Genomic DNA, 18,480 nt, shown 5'->3' on the forward strand with positions numbered 1-18,480 from the left:
ATGTGTGTGTTTTCTTTTAAATAGACGATAATCAAGGAAACAGTATGTTACAGAAGTGGAACGAACCTTTTTTAAAGACCTTGTGTAAAAAGTAACTAAACCCCTCCATTTTCCACTCTAATTAGACATGCCTCACGGATGTATTCTTCTAGTGTGGTGGTCCAGGAGTATGCAGATGTTCAGCGATTATATGCTATTTCTTATTATTTTTGATGAGGGAAGGGACATAACGACCCACTCAGAGGCTTTGTTTCTCCTCGGTCGCATTCCTTTTATTTCTCCAGCAATAATAATAAGTAGCATAATACACAGTGCATCTACATGAATGGTTTATGAAACGCTGTTTTCATATGCAGAGGTGAAAAACAAAGGTATTTAACAAGAACTAGAGTGCAAAACGCAATGAGATAGGAATTAATGTAATAAGCTTTGTAAATATAGAAGTAGTGATGGCCCTTGTATAGTAAATTTAGCGCAGCATGTTGTTCGCATTTATTACTGTATAATAAGAAGGAGTTTCACCCTCGCACTGTAGGTCAGGTCGGATCAAATGTTTATACATAGAAATGTGTTCATGAAATGATAATATGTACAGGAAAATATATATTTAAATATAGTAAATGTAATTCATGCACGTTGAAAAGCATGTAGTACATTAAAGAACTATTAATTAATACATCTATAAAAATCCAAATCTAGTAGTAATTTTTAAAGCTGAGATTCGTGTTAAAATTGTGTACAATAAGAACACGGGTCTTAAAAACTTATTATGGGCACTTAAGAAAATTGGACTATCCATTAATAAGAGAATTGATGTTTATTTACCATTCAATAAACAAATTTAATAACCATCAAAAATGTTCACCCTCAAAACTTAATTTTGTTTTTGTAAGCAATGTGTGGTAATCTGTGCTTCATTTTAACTCCTCAACTCTTAGTTGAGCATCACTTAATTTATCTATGTATGGAATATATGGTGGCTGACCTGGGAACTTTGGTGGTTTGCAAGACAAGCATTCAATATCAGTTTTAATTGCGAGGCCTATGGCTGTGCGATTCAGAAGGAGCTTTGGTGGAAAGGGGTTCCAGGAACTTGTTACTCCCCACATTTCATGTTGTTCTTTAATATTCATTATGTGAGTAAATATTTCGGCAGAAATTCTGTCACTTGTGCATATGCCTCCTTCAAACGAAAGCCAGAAAGTTTGTTGGGATACTTGTTTTTGGACAGCATATTAAGAAATGTAAACAAACAATTGCCACTACTTGCCTGAATGGCAGGTTTAATTCACAGTGTCTAACCTAAATCATACATACTGTAGTCTCTTTAACCAATTACTGTTTTTTTTATTTCTAAGTTATTAGGGGTTTGGCGTTGAATAATTCTGGCGCATATAGTGACATAGAGGGACTCTTGCCCATGTACACCTTAATAGGTGGAGACCGTGCATACCGACCATTGTCTTTATATTAAATTTCATGAATTCATACACTGTAAAGGAGCACCTCGTTATTAAAGAACCAAAGTGTACGGCCTATTTTAAATTTCTCGAGAATTGAAATCCTAAATAGTTATACGTGCTTCCGTCTCTACCTTTTCATTTTCTAAGTCCCATGAATAATTATGTAGCTTTTCCCCGAAAATCATAATTTGTTTTTTCGGCATTATTTGTTAGAAAAAGAGGAAGAGAGCGCCTCTATTTCAAAATCACACAGTCTCCTTCATATATCAAACATGATATGTGAGCTCCTTCCATACTTGGGGAACATTAATTGGTATTCCATATCAGAGTGGGAAGGCCAACTACATATAGACCACAAAGTGATGGTGTCAGTGTGCAGCCTTGTCCAGGGCCATATCTGTTAACCTTGTTTGAGAGATGCCCTTTCAAATCAATGTTCCCCTATGTCCAATTGTTTGTGTGGAGCACCTGGATAAGAGGTAACCCAGATAAAATGTTCCAGTTCTTTAGTTTTTGCCATATAGTAGCTCTATCGGCCAGGTCAAAAGTGAGTGAAACAGCTACGTAAGCTTCCATTTTGTACGATTGACTTCCACACTATCATCCACTAGTCAAAGCAATGGTCCATGGCAGTGTGGCCTTCCCTAAAATCTCTTGTGCTATCAGTAAGAGGTTGTTTTCCATCATCCATTCTTCCAGGTGGTATAATAGGACTTCTGCAAATACTTTGGAAATAGTGTCAATTAAACTGATAAGTCTGTAGTTGGAAGGCATACTACTTCCACCCTTCTTTTACAAGGATTTCAGAACTGCACCACTTCACGAATGAGGGTTATTACCTGTTTTAACTACTCATTGAAAGAAGGGCGACAGCATATTTGCCCACTGTTCTATATTGGCTTTAACTGTAATGTTTGGAAAATTATCAGGTCCATCTGCCCTGGTTGGCTTCAATATCTGAAATATTTTTTTCATTGATATGGAAAAAAATTGGACTGAAAAGCAATCTTTTACTTGAGTTACAGGCTTAGCCTTAATTTTTGGGTTATCTTACTTGTCTTATCCACGTTTTCTCTGGAATCGTACAAGGAAGAGTGATGGGTTTTTTTTGAGTGATACTAATAGCTAATTTACAGATTTTTTTAGATCTTGTTGTTAAATAGCCTCCTTGACGGCCTCTCAATTTTTTTATAGTAATGCATCTTTTTTTTCCTAATCATATTCTAATTAGGCCTGGGCGATAAATTCGTTCCACTCGCGGAATTTGCGGAATTTGGGTAATTTCGCGTTCCGCGGAGAACGCGAAATTGCCCAAAATTCTGTGTTCTGCAACTTCGCAAAATTTTTGCTTGTTCGCATTCTCAAAATGCGTGTTCGCGAGATATTTCCCCAGAGCACGCCAACAGCAATTGTGAACAGGAAAAAAGCACCAAGAACAAGCAATTCCGCGTGTTCGTGAAATTTCTGCGTGTTCGCAGAGATTTTTTGCCGTTACTCTGAGATTTACGTAACGCGATTACGCAAATTCCGCCCACCCCTAATTCTAATGTTATTTCGTATAACCATTTTTTTATGATCAACCATTTAGCAAGATAAACACTTTGGTAGCTTTTGTAGCTTACATATTTAACTGACAGAATGAATGAATGCAGTATTTATGAAGGGCACATGGTTAGCCAAAAGAAAGCATCCAGACACCCACATCACTATGTGGAGAAAATGGAAAAAGGAAATAACAGTGAAAATGGCAGTGTTTAATAAGTTTCCTAAATAGTGAATGAGACGTGGAAGCTGTGGGTGTAGCAGATGAGTTTCAAGCCTTGGCTGGAATGTAGCTTTAAGAGCGGCCACCGCCCATTTGCGAAGCTGCGAGAACGTGTCAGAATGTTGTAGTGTGTAGCTTCCGAATATAGCTGGGTCTAAAGTTGTTCATGGCCCGATGACAATAACAACTTTCTTTGAACATATATCTTTTCTAGGTGTTATGCCAGTGCAAATTTCTTAGGTGCCTCAAAACGTGACAACATTTTCTTAGCCCTAAGAGAGAAGCCATGCAGCATCATTTTTTATAACTTGGCAGTGTAACATTTGCTTTTGGGAGACATAGAAGAACTTCATTAATACCTTGAGAAAATTGTAGCTTGGATAACTGGTTTTTGATTATCATAATGGGCGTATGGCAGGGTTGTTTGTAGGGCTTTCAGAAGAAAAAAATAAATGGATCTTGTTTTAGAAAGGATAACGAAGTGTCAAGAATCACTCCTAAATTCCTGGCAGATGCCGGCATGGGAGAGAGACCTGGTCATCTGGCCACCACGTCAGGCACCAGGTTTGAGGGTCACTGAATACCAGGATTTCAGTTGTAGATGCATTTAGCCTCAGAATGTGGAATTCATCCATTGGGCAATAGACGTTATACAGTTAATAAAGTTGTGTTTGAGAGTAGTCACTTCGCTGTCTAGTCTGGTAATAGCTTGAGTGTCATCGACATAGGAAAAATAGGTGAAGCCGAAAGACTGACTAAAATTTGCAAGGGTTGTATCCTGTACAGTAAAACGTGTCAGGCTGAGGGCAGAATCCTGAGGCACGCCACTGGGATTACTGTGAGACTTAGATTCGAAAGGAGGCATAACTATTGCTTTAGATCGATGAGCAAGAAAAGATGCAAACCATTTCAGGGCAGTCTCCCACAACTGCATCCTGCAGGCAGGAAAGAAGCATAGTGCGGCAGGCTGTGTGGAAGGCCACTGGTAGGTTTTACCACCATCCAGACAGGAGTGGTTCCAATATAGGCGGATTCATTACTGATACTCTGCCCAAAGCTAGGGTGAGGAGCATGAAGAAGGGGATTATTTAGCAGATAAGAAGAGAGTATAGTATTCACATACCCTTCTATCATAGTGACAGGTCCAGGTAGAAGAGAAATCGGCCTGAACTTAGGAGAAGAGGGTCGGGATTTGTTTTTTGAGGGGCAGAAGCCCAGCCTGTTTCCATAGCGTGGGAACAGAGCTGGTTTCGATGCAAATGTCAAACCGTTCAGTAACATTCTTTTACTCCTATACCTCTGTTAAAGTTTTTATCCTGACGTGTAGTTTGCAATCGATCTACAACACTGTTTACTGTTTATTCATAGCACCTACGTTTCTCATCATATGTTCAAAATAGATCACACTCTTGTAAATATTCCAGGTAAATAAATAGCTAAAGTTGTTGTGATAAAAAAAAGCTTACTTTCCCCCTGCAAGGGTAGCCTGCTACTACTGGGCGTAATTTGTTAGCCGGTTTGTTTGTCTCTGTGAGTACAGTAACTTAAAGTGGCCAGTGGTCACCGCCTTCCTGTCTTAAAGTAAAGTTCTAAATAAAGAGAAGCTCAATGCTGGTACAATTATATAATCAATACATCAAATTTGGACTCCGGTGTGGAAGGTCTGATGTGTTGTGGAGTCCATCATACTGCGGCCATTGAGACAAACCACTCAGCTCGATGTTTTATATGCACTGTTTGAAGAAAGTAATTATAGAGCGCATATACTGTGTTTGAGTATAAGGAATTTAACCCTATTTACGGTATTTTTCTCCTTTTATGGCAAGACTCAGGTGGGTGTCTTGCCTTTTACTTCATGCATTATGTTTTAGACAGTATTTTTAAGAATTAGAAAGTGTATTGAGTTACAGTTTGCTATCTTAGCATGTGTGTTGATGATTGACTAGTTTGTTGCCAGGTTTTTTGTTAAATTTGATGGTCAAGAAACAAGTAACGTATTCTTTATTGAGTGACTAACCAACCCATTTTGTACCAGCCAATTACACTTAGGGTTAGCTTCGGAAGAAATATTACAAGAATGAAAGACAGCAGCTAGAACATTATGATCGAATTAAGTCACTTATTATCCCATCTGTTTTAAAGGGGGTCGGCTTCACGTTGGAGTGCCCCTTGTTAATTATAAGTGCAGACATTCTCTAGTTTGAATTCGTGTAAATCTTCCTCTAATGCTGAGATGCAAACTGTCAATAAACGGCAGGATGCTCTCATCAGCACAAACCGTGATAAGGACTAAGGGAGAGATAGCTGGATTGGTTTAGTGCGGATTCATGATATTAATCAATAGCCATGGACATGTGGCTTTGGCTTGGATGACAGATTTACATTTTTTTTGCTGATGTTAACGTTCTATGGCGTCTGGAAATTCGACCATTTCTGTTCTGGTGCCCTGGTTTACAAAGTGCCATATATCTCTGTATTGTAGTTAGCTCTCACAGTCATGTTTCCTGCAATAAGTTAATGTTCTTGTAATTTAAAATTAAATCTAGAAAAACGGACTTTTGCATATGAATGAAGCCATGAACATTTCTACTTTCCAGTTTTACATTGCAGGAGATATGACACACAGACTATTCAAATGTATGGAAGTATGAGTTGAAAGGACCCAGAACGAGTCTCACAGGCCGCTAACACGTCATTGCTTTAAATACTCATATGTTCTTCATTTGTCGATACTATACGGAGGTTTTCCCATTCCTTGTGCCAACGTACGTAATGCAGGACTGCAGTATCGACTGAGATCAATCTTACGGGTGGACAGACCTCCCTGATATCAAGGAGTACGAGGTGTGTTTTGGACACAAAAGAGGCTGGAATTCGCACTTACACGGTTGCAGGGTATAGTAATTGTGAAGGGGGTGTGGGTCGGGTCAGAATGGTCTTGGCCGGATATTGTCGCAAGACCAGCCTCATTTTATACATCTGCCTTTAAGAATGTTTTTTTTCATAAATTAAGAAAGAAAGGTTCATTTTGTTACTTCCCTTCCGTTCTTAAATGTTTCATAATCTACTGATGGGAAATCATGTGGAAAAAATGCCTGTTAACTGGGGGGCTTGCTTAAGAAGATATATAGATATATAAAATATAGAACTTCATCCTCTTTTGTATTTTGTCTAGGACCACTTTTTCCCATTTGTCATTTTATTTTGCTTTTAAATAGCTCCGTTCCGGGAAAATTCCACAGACATGTTTTGTTTAGTGAGAGGCGAGGATTTCGATCTCTTCTTTCATGTCTCCGAGAGATGCCTCGTTGTGGAAGTACTCTGTTAGGTTTAAGAGATTTGGGCAGCTTCTGTGGATTCGTTCTCATATTATAGTGGTCAGTATTTTATGGAGGGACTTATTGTTTTAATTTATTATTGTAACATGTCTTCTTTTTTTAAAGGTTGGTGATGTAGTATTGATAAATATCCTAAAAGGGTGTGAAATGGCATATTTATATGAGCTCCTAAAACAGGAATCATACAGAGAGATGTGGAACAGTAGCCAGTTGTCTTACTAACACCGGCAAATGTGAAACGTAAACTGAGCAGGCAGAAGATTGCTCCTTGTTTCTGAAGATGATGGTTGATTTTAACAGACCCTTGGATTAGTCTCGACTTTATGTGAATTTTCACTCCCTTATATATTCCCATCGATGGTTACATTTACAGGTTCGTAAGAGATGCCTTTTAGATAGTTGGTTTGTGCAAACTGATTTGAATGAACTGCTAGTAGGGCTTCTAAGACTCATTTATATCTGTTTTTCATCAATAATAAAATAAACAAATATAAAATATAAAGCATTGAAAAGATTCATATTTGTTTCCTCATTTCTATGTATCAATAAGTCATCCTGTAAGGATTATTGACTATAATGAGACAAAAATATGTCTTGTTCCTCTGATAAAGGGGGCTCCTGAGCACGAAGAGAGACAATGTATTGCTATCCAAGGAGAATGAGAGGAGGAACTTAACTTACTCATAACTGACTACCAATGTCCTTCCCAATGCTTGTTTGCCAGAAGAATTGTAGATTTTGGTCCTGAGTACCATCGTGCTCATTTAGGAATTACTTCCTAGGTATTTTCATTAAAATGCCACTCTTCGGAATTAATAGTGCAATAAATCTGCACCCACGGGACAATATTTATGTCATCGATATGTAGAACATATTATTTATGTCAGACACTTTTAATCGTTGTTCTGATATTCAACTGTATGTGTATCGTGTGTGTTTTTAAATGACGTTATTATCCGTGTGAATGCAGGCGGCCAATCACATTATTGCCGAGTATTTGTGGCGCAGAACAAATCTGCAAAGTAAAAGACTGATGTGAGAACTGAAATGCAGCAACTCGTGTCCTACGTATGTAAGATCGCTACTGTTGTACGTAATTACTTTAAACACAGAGTAGGACGTATGACAGTAACGTTTATTTGGAGCGACTAGATGGCGCACACACGGTATAGTTACAATGTGCAGCAATACATTTGACCCCTACCGTTCTTTACAATAAAGTCCACTAAGGCACTGGTCAGTGAAATAAATGTAGCATTATATACTACACTGATGCACGTTTATGAATTCCATGTATATGCGTTGGCTATATCCATAGGCATGTAATATGTGTTTTGACATTTAAAAAAAATAATAATATTGAATTAAATACATTGATTCCACATGTTTTTATTGTTTTCAGTTATACATTTATTCTCTGAATTATGGTTGTGGCGCAAACGTGTAAAACCCCTGAAATGGGCCGGTGTCGGTTAGGATTGCACACAGCACACACACGTGCGCTGCCTGAAGTGCTCCAAATGCCCATTTGTCAGTAGGACACAAACAACCAAATGCTATCATGACAACATGGCAGGCGGTGCGAGTGCATGTGTTTGACTATTATTATATTATATGTACAAACATGTGCATGGTGTAATATGCTAATTATTACCAATGTGGCGTGTGGGAAGGCGCCATGATGGAAATAGATGGTATACAACGCTTGTGCATCTACATGTATGATTGATGCATCAGCGTTGTTTTTTGCAAGAAGTAGTTATGTATAAAGGTATTTTTGACTTTTGTGCCTTATAGTGTTTATTTAAGAAGGTATGTAACAATAACCAGTGTGCACTGGGGTTTAAATCTGTGAACTAAAGATACCATCACAATAACTAAACCTTGTGAGTATGGGTCCATCGTTTTCTCAAGTCACTTCCACGAAACTAGGGCATTAAGACAGAATTTCACTTTGGCACTGTAGTAATAAATAAGTGAGTTTTTGCAGATACCGTGAGAGTCGACCAAATGTATTTTCATTGGCTACACACACACACCCACACACATATGTGTGTGTGTATATGTGTATTGTGATCAAGTCCGGGAGCACCGGACGAAACGCGTCATGTTTGCACTGAGAAAATAAAAAGCACTTTATTTCTACCTGCCGTGTGGTCCGTTTTCCTGATTCTTGGTCGTATTGGCAGCGGCGAGTTGGGAGTTCGTGTGGTAATATATATATATATATATATATATATATATAGTCACATATATGTGTGTAACCCAATAAAACATCATTTAGAGCACATTTATTTCTGAAGTACAAAAGCCAAAATCAAATGTATTACCACAGTACTGAAAAATTGACATTATAACGATTTACAGTCTCCCAGATTGCATATAAAAATTAATTTACTCTGGGAACCAACTCTCCTAACAGTCAGGCCTCTTCAGTAGGATTTAACCTTGCTGCATAGATTGTAGCTCTTGAACCCTGGATTTGGTTAAATACCTTTGTGTGGGGGGAGGGGGCTATGTCTTGAGCTTGAGTTTTGGCCCCACCCCACACAGATCAATGGAAATAAATAGCATATAAACACGCTGTGCATCTGGATAGATAGGTAGATAGATAGATAGATAGATAGATAGATAGATAGATAGATAGATAGATAGATAGACAGACAGACAGACAGACAGACAGACAGACAGACAGACAGACAGACAGACAGACAGACAGACAGACAGACAGACAGACAGACAGATAGATAGACAGACAGACAGACAGACAGACAGACAGACAGACAGACAGACAGACAGACAGACAGACAGACAGACAGATAGATAGATAGATAGATAGATAGATAGATAGATAGACCGAGGGATGGATGGATGGATGGGTGGATGGATGGATGGATGGATGGATGGGTGGATGGATGGATGGATATGTGAAAGAGACATGAAGAATCAGAGTTAGACTGCAGTTACATGTATGACTTAAAACTAAAAACCCTGAAATGTGCAAGTTATGATTAGCTCTAGAATTCATAATTCACACCACAGACATGCAAACCATAACTCGCACCCCAGTTGTGATGACCTCATGGTTGATGTGACAACTGTAGTTACAAATGTGGAAAATAACCGTACAGCTGGTGTAACATGTAGAATTAGAGATGGGTAATAGTGAATAAGGGGGTGTTTTTCGGGGGGGGGGGCTATGACTGACATCCAGTAGGCACTGAGAGGGACGCCTGGTGATGTCCGCAGAGCCCTGAGGTGAAGAACAGCCATGGTATTCACATGTTACCCTTCTGGAAGTTGATGTTATGCATGGGCACAAAATCATCTACTTCTGCTGTCAGCTGCTAGGCAGGGGCTGAGGGGTCATTGGGAGCTATACGTAACCCGGCTTCAATTGTACAAATAAAAGAACTGGCCTCCAGACACATAAGACAACCCCCCCCCCCCGCCCCCCCCCGTGTGTCTAACATGTGCCAGGTGGCAATATCGGGCCAGATTGCAGGTTACCCATTGTAGGCTTAAATGACATTTCTGTAGCCAGTTACATCCACTCGGATATATTAATAAGCAGACATTGGAATGAACCTGAAATCGAATGCGTGCGCCTCCATACCCCCCCCCCCCCCACACACACACACACACGTATCCAATACATTTACAGTTTTACCACAATCTTTGGATTGCAGAAAGAAAATGCGGACAATTAATATACATTTTCCGTGTAATTGTTCTGTCTTTTTTATCATTTCTCTTACTTCTTGAATATTGCTCGACGCGTATTTATTATTCTGATAATGTCTTCCATTAGGAAACCCCAGAGACAATTCTATTGTTGTGATATTAACAACAGAAATGTAGACATGACAGAAGAGGAAGAAAGAAATGCTCCATTAGCCAAAATATCAGATTGTAACTATCTCCGGTTACACGGAGCCATTTATTTTCATGAAATATTTAGATTTTATTAATGAAAGCTGAATTTGCAAGGGGAGGTTTACATTTGAAACGGCATCTTTATTGCTGTAATGGAAGGCAGGTATGAGTAATTTGTTAAAGCTATTGGTTTGTATTAATCTGCTATCGAGTTTTATCAAATGGATCTCTCCGGATCAGTTATTTTAACCCTGGCTTCTGCGGTAATTGGGAGACAAAATAGCAAAAATGTAAGAAAATACCTCCAAAGCTGCATAAATAAATACACAAATCAATAAGAAACAAGACAACACTTGTCTTATGGATGAAGAAGTAATCGATTACTCTGTTCCGAAATGTAATCAGAACTAACCATATTGAATTATTGTTGGTTACAATTCCGCTAGTTGTATTTAGGCTGTCATGAAAGATATGTTCAAGTGGACATTCACCCTCTTTTTAATACCAAAAAACGAATGTTATTTTTATATATATATATATATTAAGGACCCTGGTGATTCGAAACGCGTAATGGCGGCTATGCACAAAAAATAAATCAAGATTGCACTTAATAAGTGGAGTTCGTGCCTTTTTTCGGTTCGGAGAACAGTAGGGAACTGGTTGGAGAAAGGAGAACGGAGGATACATATACATATATATATATTCCCCTTGGTGTAGCCTAGTCATATTTTAGAACCCCACACAACTCCAGCTCTGAAAGGAGTTGGGGAGTGATTAAACCCCGTGTCTGATAAGCTGTTGTCTTGCTAAAAGCGGCGCACTTAGCTGTCTTGGTATGTGGTGCTGATGCTTTTAGGCGCTGCGAGAAAGCGTCAGGACACTCGAGTACGGTAACGGCGCGTCTAATGTGCACGGAGGAGACACGGGTGGGAGACGCTTTGCTATGATTTATTGCATCAAATATACCTAGACAGAATCCATATTTTTCACTCGGCAAGAGTGCCAAGGACAACTCGTGAGGATGAAAGATGTGCTTTTGTGACAGGGGCAGGTGTACCTTAAATAAATAGATGTGTTGAAGAGATTACTTATCATGTTTCTTCAGTTAGGTCTGGTGTGGCGAAGAGCTCTGCAGGGCAGGAAATGGACCTGATTCTGTATGGGGGGCCGAGTCTGGGCGCAGACGCCATGTGTGCGCTGGTGACTCCCTGCTAGCGTGCCGTGACGACCCCTTGCAAATGTCTAGCTTTCTTTATGTACGTGCCCTGGTCGTCACTTGCTCCCGTGCTAGCTCGCCGCCGGGGAAGCACGGTATTACTACGGTGCTTCTAAGATGTGTTTATCTAAACGAGTCATCGTTTTGCAAGTGCGGTCCACGGCGACGAGGCCGAGCAGCAAGAGCACCTGAAAGCGGGCAGCGCCCGAGAGACCGTGGAATCCTTGAATGTACACAGTGAATATCCTGTCCCAGAGCACAGGGAAACCCAGTGCACCTCACTGCTCGCTTTAACAGAAAAGCACGGTGCTCGCCAACATGACAATACGAAGAACGGAAGGTCTACGAGCGATGTGATGAATCTAAGCTGCCTGGTGTAGCTGAAAGCACCGGCCACTCACGCTCGACCGTGGAAACTTCGCCTTAAATGTCCCCGTGCGGCACGAAGGATCGCTGACCTGCTCTGGGGCGCTAGGTGCGGCTGTGGTGTGCCCAGGTCATCCATGGAGCCCTTTGGTGGGCACTTTGTGGGGGAGGATTACTGGAGAACGGTTGAACCCATGTGCCCCAATCTATAAGGCTCGCTATAGGGTCCGCACTGCCCCCTGTGATGCTGCATTCAATCCTCAATCACCACTGAGGCTTCCCACCCTCCAGGCGGAGCACGGAAATCATTCCAAGAATCCCCCGCGGCCTGTCACTCTATCTATATGGCTCGCTATAGGGTCCACACTGCCTCCTGTGATGCTGCGTTCAATCCTCAATCACCACGGTGGCTTCCCACCCTCCCGGTGGAGCACGGAAGTCATTCCAAGAATCAGTGCCTGTAACCCCGCGGCCTCTTTCCGTGAAGTATATGTCACTCTATCTATATGGCTCTCTATAGGGTCCACACTGCCCCCTATGATGCTGCCTTCTTTCCTCGATCTCCACGGCGTCCTCCCGGCGGAGCACGGAAGTCATTCCAGGAATCAGTGCCTGTAAACTCGGGGACTCTTTATTTGAAGTATATACCCCCCCCCCCCCCCCATCTATATGGCTCGCTATAAGGTCCGCACTGCCCCCTGTTATGCTGCGTTCAATCCTCTATCACCACGGAGGCTTCCCACCCTCCCTGCGGAGCACGGAAATCATTCCAAGAATCCCCCGCGGCCTCTTTCCGTGAAGTGTATGTCACTCTATCTATGTGGCTCTCTATAGGGTCCACACTGCCCCCTATGATGCTGCCTTCTTTCCTCGATCTCCACGGTGGCTTCCCACCCTCCCTGCGGAGCACGGAAATCATTCCAGGAATCAGTGCCTGTAACCCCGCGGCCTCTTTCCGTGAAGTGTATGTCACTCTATCTATATGGCTCGCTATAGGGTCCACACTGCCCCCTGTGATGCTGCCTTCAATCCTCAATCACCACGGTGGCTTCCCACCCTCCCTGCGGAGCACGGAAATCATTCCAGGAATCAGTGCCTGTAACCCCGCGGCCTCTTTCCGTGAAGTATATACCTCCCCATCTATATGGCTCGCTATAGGGTCCACACTGCCCCATGTGATGCTGCCTTCTTTCCTCGATCTCCGCGGAGTCCTCCCGGCGGAGCACGGAAGTCTTTCGTGAAATCAGTGCCACTGGGGCGTTTGCCTTTTGTTTCACAGCCCACCAAGCAGGGAAAATACCCCGTTCATTTCACCGTTTCATCGCCATTGCCTATCCAGAGAGCCTGTTTTAGGGTGTCCCGGTCCGTAGGGAGGGGTCACATGTGAACGAAACTGGTGCGCGCCTGCGTGTCTTTCCTGGCGCACATGTATGTCGTATTTAGCCAGTGGATATGCATATGAATGTGCACAGTGAGGGTTCACCACATGCCTTCCCACCCTACACATTACATATAATGCTGGCCTCGGCCAAGCAGCGAGCCGAAGACTTTATTATCAACTCGACTTACTGTTAAAAAAATCCCTCCTTTTTATCTTTTCTAATCACAACTGGGCCTTTTTTCAATAATCGATTAATCATCCTAATGACGTATTTAGCGATAATCTCATTGAAACACTCTTCCATGTGCTCATTTTAGGCTCGGGTTACACGCCCTTCTTTGGGGCAGCCCTGGTCGCAACAACCGAGGGGGCTTCTCTCTCGATGGACGGCGTGAACGCCTCGAGTCTGTGAAAAATAACGTGTATGTACCGAGTATCCCGGAGGACACGCTTCATGATAGAGGCAGCATATATCATTTCAGCGTGTGTCTATATACATATATATATAATACATATATATATATATATATATATATATATATATATACTATATACATATTTATATGTATATGAGAGAGAGGTGTGGGGGGGTGAAATTAATCTCCTCAGAAGGAATAATATAGCATTTTGAAAGGAGGTTCAGAAATACCCGCTTTCTCCTGGAATGAGAGTTGGTTCTCGGACATGCCACCTTCCTAGCTATTTTCTCTTAGAAGGTAAACTTTTGGAAGATTCGTGAGAGGCTGAACTTATTCCCTGGGTCCGATACAAAGTTGACAGTGCAAATGCATTTTAAAACATTGAGGCAAATAGAAGTGCTGTGTTTTTGTTGTATAAGGTTTCCTAACGTGGTTCTGTGGAAGTACGGGGAAGCTGTGTGATTCAAAATAAGTGACTGTAGATAGATAGATAGATAGATAGATAGATAGATAGATAGATAGATAGATAGATAGATAGATAGAGACAGACAGATAGATAACCAGACACACAGGTGCGGGTCTGTGTGAACAGACAACAGCTTGATTTGATTCCTCTGTGATTTTCTGAAACAACGACAGATGGACAGGACAATCTGTCCGCGGGTGCCGAGGCACGTGAAGCGCTTTTATCGCCGAACATTAATTGACTCGTAAAGTATATGTCCATTTCACATAGACATTACAGAACAGTCTTTTTACATTTGCAGGCCTACGTTCTCAAATACTACAATTTCGAAATGCGATGGTGAAATATTAATTAGCGCTTCCAAGGCTATATAGACGACGGAGTTTAGAAATATCTGATTTGGAAAGGGGTTTTGATCTTTGAATAAATGTGTTGCGGTTAGAAGCCGGCTCCTGGTCACAAGGCGTGTGCGCCCGTCCTGCGCTGCTCCGCAGGCGCCTAGGCAGAAGAGGCGCTACAACAGAGCTACCTCCGATGGATGCCCTTGCATCGTGGCCCTGGACCGGGCACCTCCGCATGTCCTGCCCGGTGTCCCTCGAGCCCCTTGTTTTGGCCTCTTTCCTCTCCACAGCCCACCTCGGCCGCTGTCTTCACAGGAAGAGGCGCCTGCCCCACCGGAAGCTGCCTTATCAGCTGTCACCTCGGTGCGGGGTTCTACCACGGTGTGTAAACACAAAGGATCGACTTCAAAATCGCTTCACAATATGGAGTCAATTTTCTTGCCACCTGAAAATCGATGATGTATTCTGAACAAGCATCTCGGATTCTCCTGCGTGACAAGAGCGCCCTCGTGTTGCTGCTGAAAGATCGGGTGTCAGGAAAAGCCGAGCGAAATGTTTTGCAATAAATACCATATAACCCGTAGATTTGGGAGTGAGCTGAGAAAGAAAGAGAACACTTATCATCTCCATTTACACGGCGTTAATCACTCGATGGTGTATGTTAAAGAATAATATATTTACTTAGAAACTTAAGTACACAAAGAGAGTAACACATAAATTATAGATGACATGAGATGCGGAAATTGTCGAGCAGCGATTAAACTTCTAGCGCGCAATCACAATTTAAAAGTACATTTATAGAATTGTCATTACTAGCACATCTATATTTATCAAAAGGACGCTGTATATCGTTCATAAAAAAATTGAAAAAAGACCAGTACATAGTGTACAGACATCATTTGTAGGAAGAAATCTAGTAAACAGTTTGAACAATCCGCCAACGTAAATCCTTTATGTGATCCCCACTCCCACACACACACACTGTACGTTTGTAATTAAAACTGTTTGCATCACGTTATTTTGACAATTGCTGTGCGCACCAAGGTTTACAGCTCTAACCCAGATTGGTTTCCAGCACCTTTTGTCAGAGAAACGTGCTGTTTAGTATTTGTATTCGGCGCTTTCTCTGCCTATTTTCTAACTCCTGTACTCGTAGTTTTTTTTCTCGCGAACTGTTTTATTTGAAATACTGGTTTGAGTTCCATTACGAATTACAGAATTTGTCAAAACGTGCGATCCAATTTTATTTACTAAGGCCAAATACGTGTGTGTGTTTGTGCATGCATGTTTGTGTGCTTGCGTGCAGTGTTGTCGTTCTGGACGTGGGTGCCTACCTAAGAAAGGCCAACCTGCAGCCCTGAGTTTGTTGCGTGTCGGTAAACCGTGGCTGCTGGCTTTGCGTATTCAGAAAACATACTACACACACAAGTACACACGTTGCAAATGGCAAGACCGCCCCTATCCTCTGTTTTCACATTTATGCAGCATTCGTGCCAGGAGTATCGAGCAAGGCTCGTTGTTACAAACGCCCAACACTGCAGATGTTTTAGTGTCATTAATGCGATGAAAACCCAGTCCTACGGTGTGTGCCACCAGTGTTCAGGTTCCACAGCCGTGGCCCGTAGCACGGTCCAAAAACAGCCAGTGTAGGAAACCCCCAGAAGGCCTTTCTAAACATGGTGAAAGCTTTCGAGGCCTCTCGTCTGTCTAGCCTGCCTTCAGGGAACACGCAGCACTCTCCTTATCACACGGGAGACAGAGCGCGTCACAAGTACACACAACACAACATTGAATCTCCCCTTAAAAATGTTCAAAAGTACACATCTTTTCCCACCTTTTGTATACATTCGTAAGTCACGCTTACCACTACTTTCACGGACGGTCCTCGTGTTCTCCTCTTCAATGCCTTCAGGATGGTCCCTCTTGGAAAGCTTGCATGGGGGGAAATAAAAATACCGTTTTAAACGTGAACCACGTCGGGCAATCTTTACAATACTTACAGCAACAGCACAAATCACAAAACATCGAGCGTGCTTTAAGGTTTATAGAAATACTCCCAAACAAACGGGCCCTTCTTTTAAAACATGCTAAAGTGGGCAGTCCCTGAAGCCAGCGCTACGACAAGGATTACCCGGACTAGAATAGACAAATGTTGCCCCTTTCCGGCCTCGAGAACAACACTTCACAGACACACAGTTACACACACACACACAGTCGGTTGTGCATTCCCATCACAGCCCCGCGTACACGAGAGTTAGTGCGGTACCTACCCTGGCAGGACCTGGAGGCCTGGGTCGGACTTCGGGCCAGGTTTGCAGGGCGAGGTCGCGTTTGTCTGCAGGATGCTGGGGAGATGAGGGGAGAAAACAGAAGAACTGCGCCTGGTGGGCCAAACCTCTCGAGACTCGTCCTGCCAGCCCCAACACCCCTAACCCCACATGCACGTACTCTGCTTGCAAACGCAATGCCACATTTTTGTAAGGGCACATTCTCCCCTAAAAATACAATCATAGATTTAAGCATTAATAAAACAACAGCAAATATTTAACGTTAAACCTAGACATGCTTTGCACCTTTACACAATTTAAATGCACGTGCTTCACCGAATGGTATATTTCCCTATCCCTCTCTCGAAAAAAAAAAAAGATATATATATATATATATATATATATATATATATATATATATATATATATATATATACATATAGCATTGTTAGAAAATGCCAATTAGCGGAGGCAGCACCCATACATTGCAATACATCATTAAATACTGTCGATGTGCATACAACACGTCAGTGTAACAGTACAACGGCCTCCGGTTAGCGCGGAGCACACACCGCCCTGTGGGAGTAGTTCCCATCTCAGCCTTCTTGTTTGGAACTCTCTCTGCAGCAGCAACTCGCAGAAGACACAGTTTAAGTTTCAGTTCGCTGCTTCTTAGACAAAGGGCTGTGAGTTTGTATCTAAGATGCTTCGATACCAACCGACTCATAGTTTGTGAAGACACATTATCGCTTTGAAAGCCTGGCTGTTCAATGCCAAATAGCTTCATTCCCCCTGCTCGGTTCTTCTGGATAATGCCAAAGCTAGCGCCAAGACGCCTATGGCCGTTCCAGCGCTCTGATAAATTCTAATAATACAACAACCAGAACATTACACGAGCAGTGGGGCACACGTCCACTGCCTTGGCTCACGGGCCATGAAGACACGAGCCTCCCAGGGCTGCATCCTGCCACCCGGCAGCCTTCGCGCTCTCTCCGGCGCTGCAAAAACCTTCATTATGCTACAATATTTCTGATCACAAAGCATAGTACTCAAATGTATCACATTAACTAGTGTCGCTGCTATTTAATGTGAAGTGAGCGCGCGAGCACACACTTACAACGGGCCTTATTCGTATCCATGGGCGATTAAATCACATTTGTAAACAAAGAATGAAAGATCGGCCGTGAAGTCCCGTCCACCCTGCAGAGCGTCGTGGGGTGTGAGGGCAGAGGAAAGGCAGCGCCCGCATCACATCACTTCCCTCGAGCTCTCGGCGCCTGCCCGCTCACATGGCAAGCATCGCACCCGGGCGCAGAGGGGGACGTTCAGGAGCCAGGCTTCGGGCTGTGAATCTCTAGTTAATGCCCTCTCCGTGCCAGTGGCTGTCACACCCCTGCCCTGCCCTATGCGAGATCTGAAAGTAACCTCCAGCGAACGCCCAGTGAACCCCTTTCACGGGAACCCTTCTCTTGCCACCTTCAAATAACAGACCTCCGGGCCTCTCTCCACTCAAGGTGGCACTATCTGAAGTCGCCTCGAGGAAACAAACTACACAAACTGATAATCTTTTCTTATATGAATT

General features: G+C 42.4%; 1 protein-coding gene across 2 annotated transcripts in view; it reads left to right on the forward strand.

The window, feature by feature from the left end:
• The window catches only part of LOC144782607 (uncharacterized), a 913,515-nt gene that overhangs the window by 157,118 nt on the left and 737,917 nt on the right, over nucleotides 1-18,480 (forward strand). The gene's annotated exons all lie outside the window — the stretch shown is intronic.

This window comes from Lissotriton helveticus, chromosome 9, assembly GCF_964261635.1.
Source record: "Lissotriton helveticus chromosome 9, aLisHel1.1, whole genome shotgun sequence".
Taxonomy (NCBI): Eukaryota; Metazoa; Chordata; class Amphibia; order Caudata; family Salamandridae; genus Lissotriton; species Lissotriton helveticus.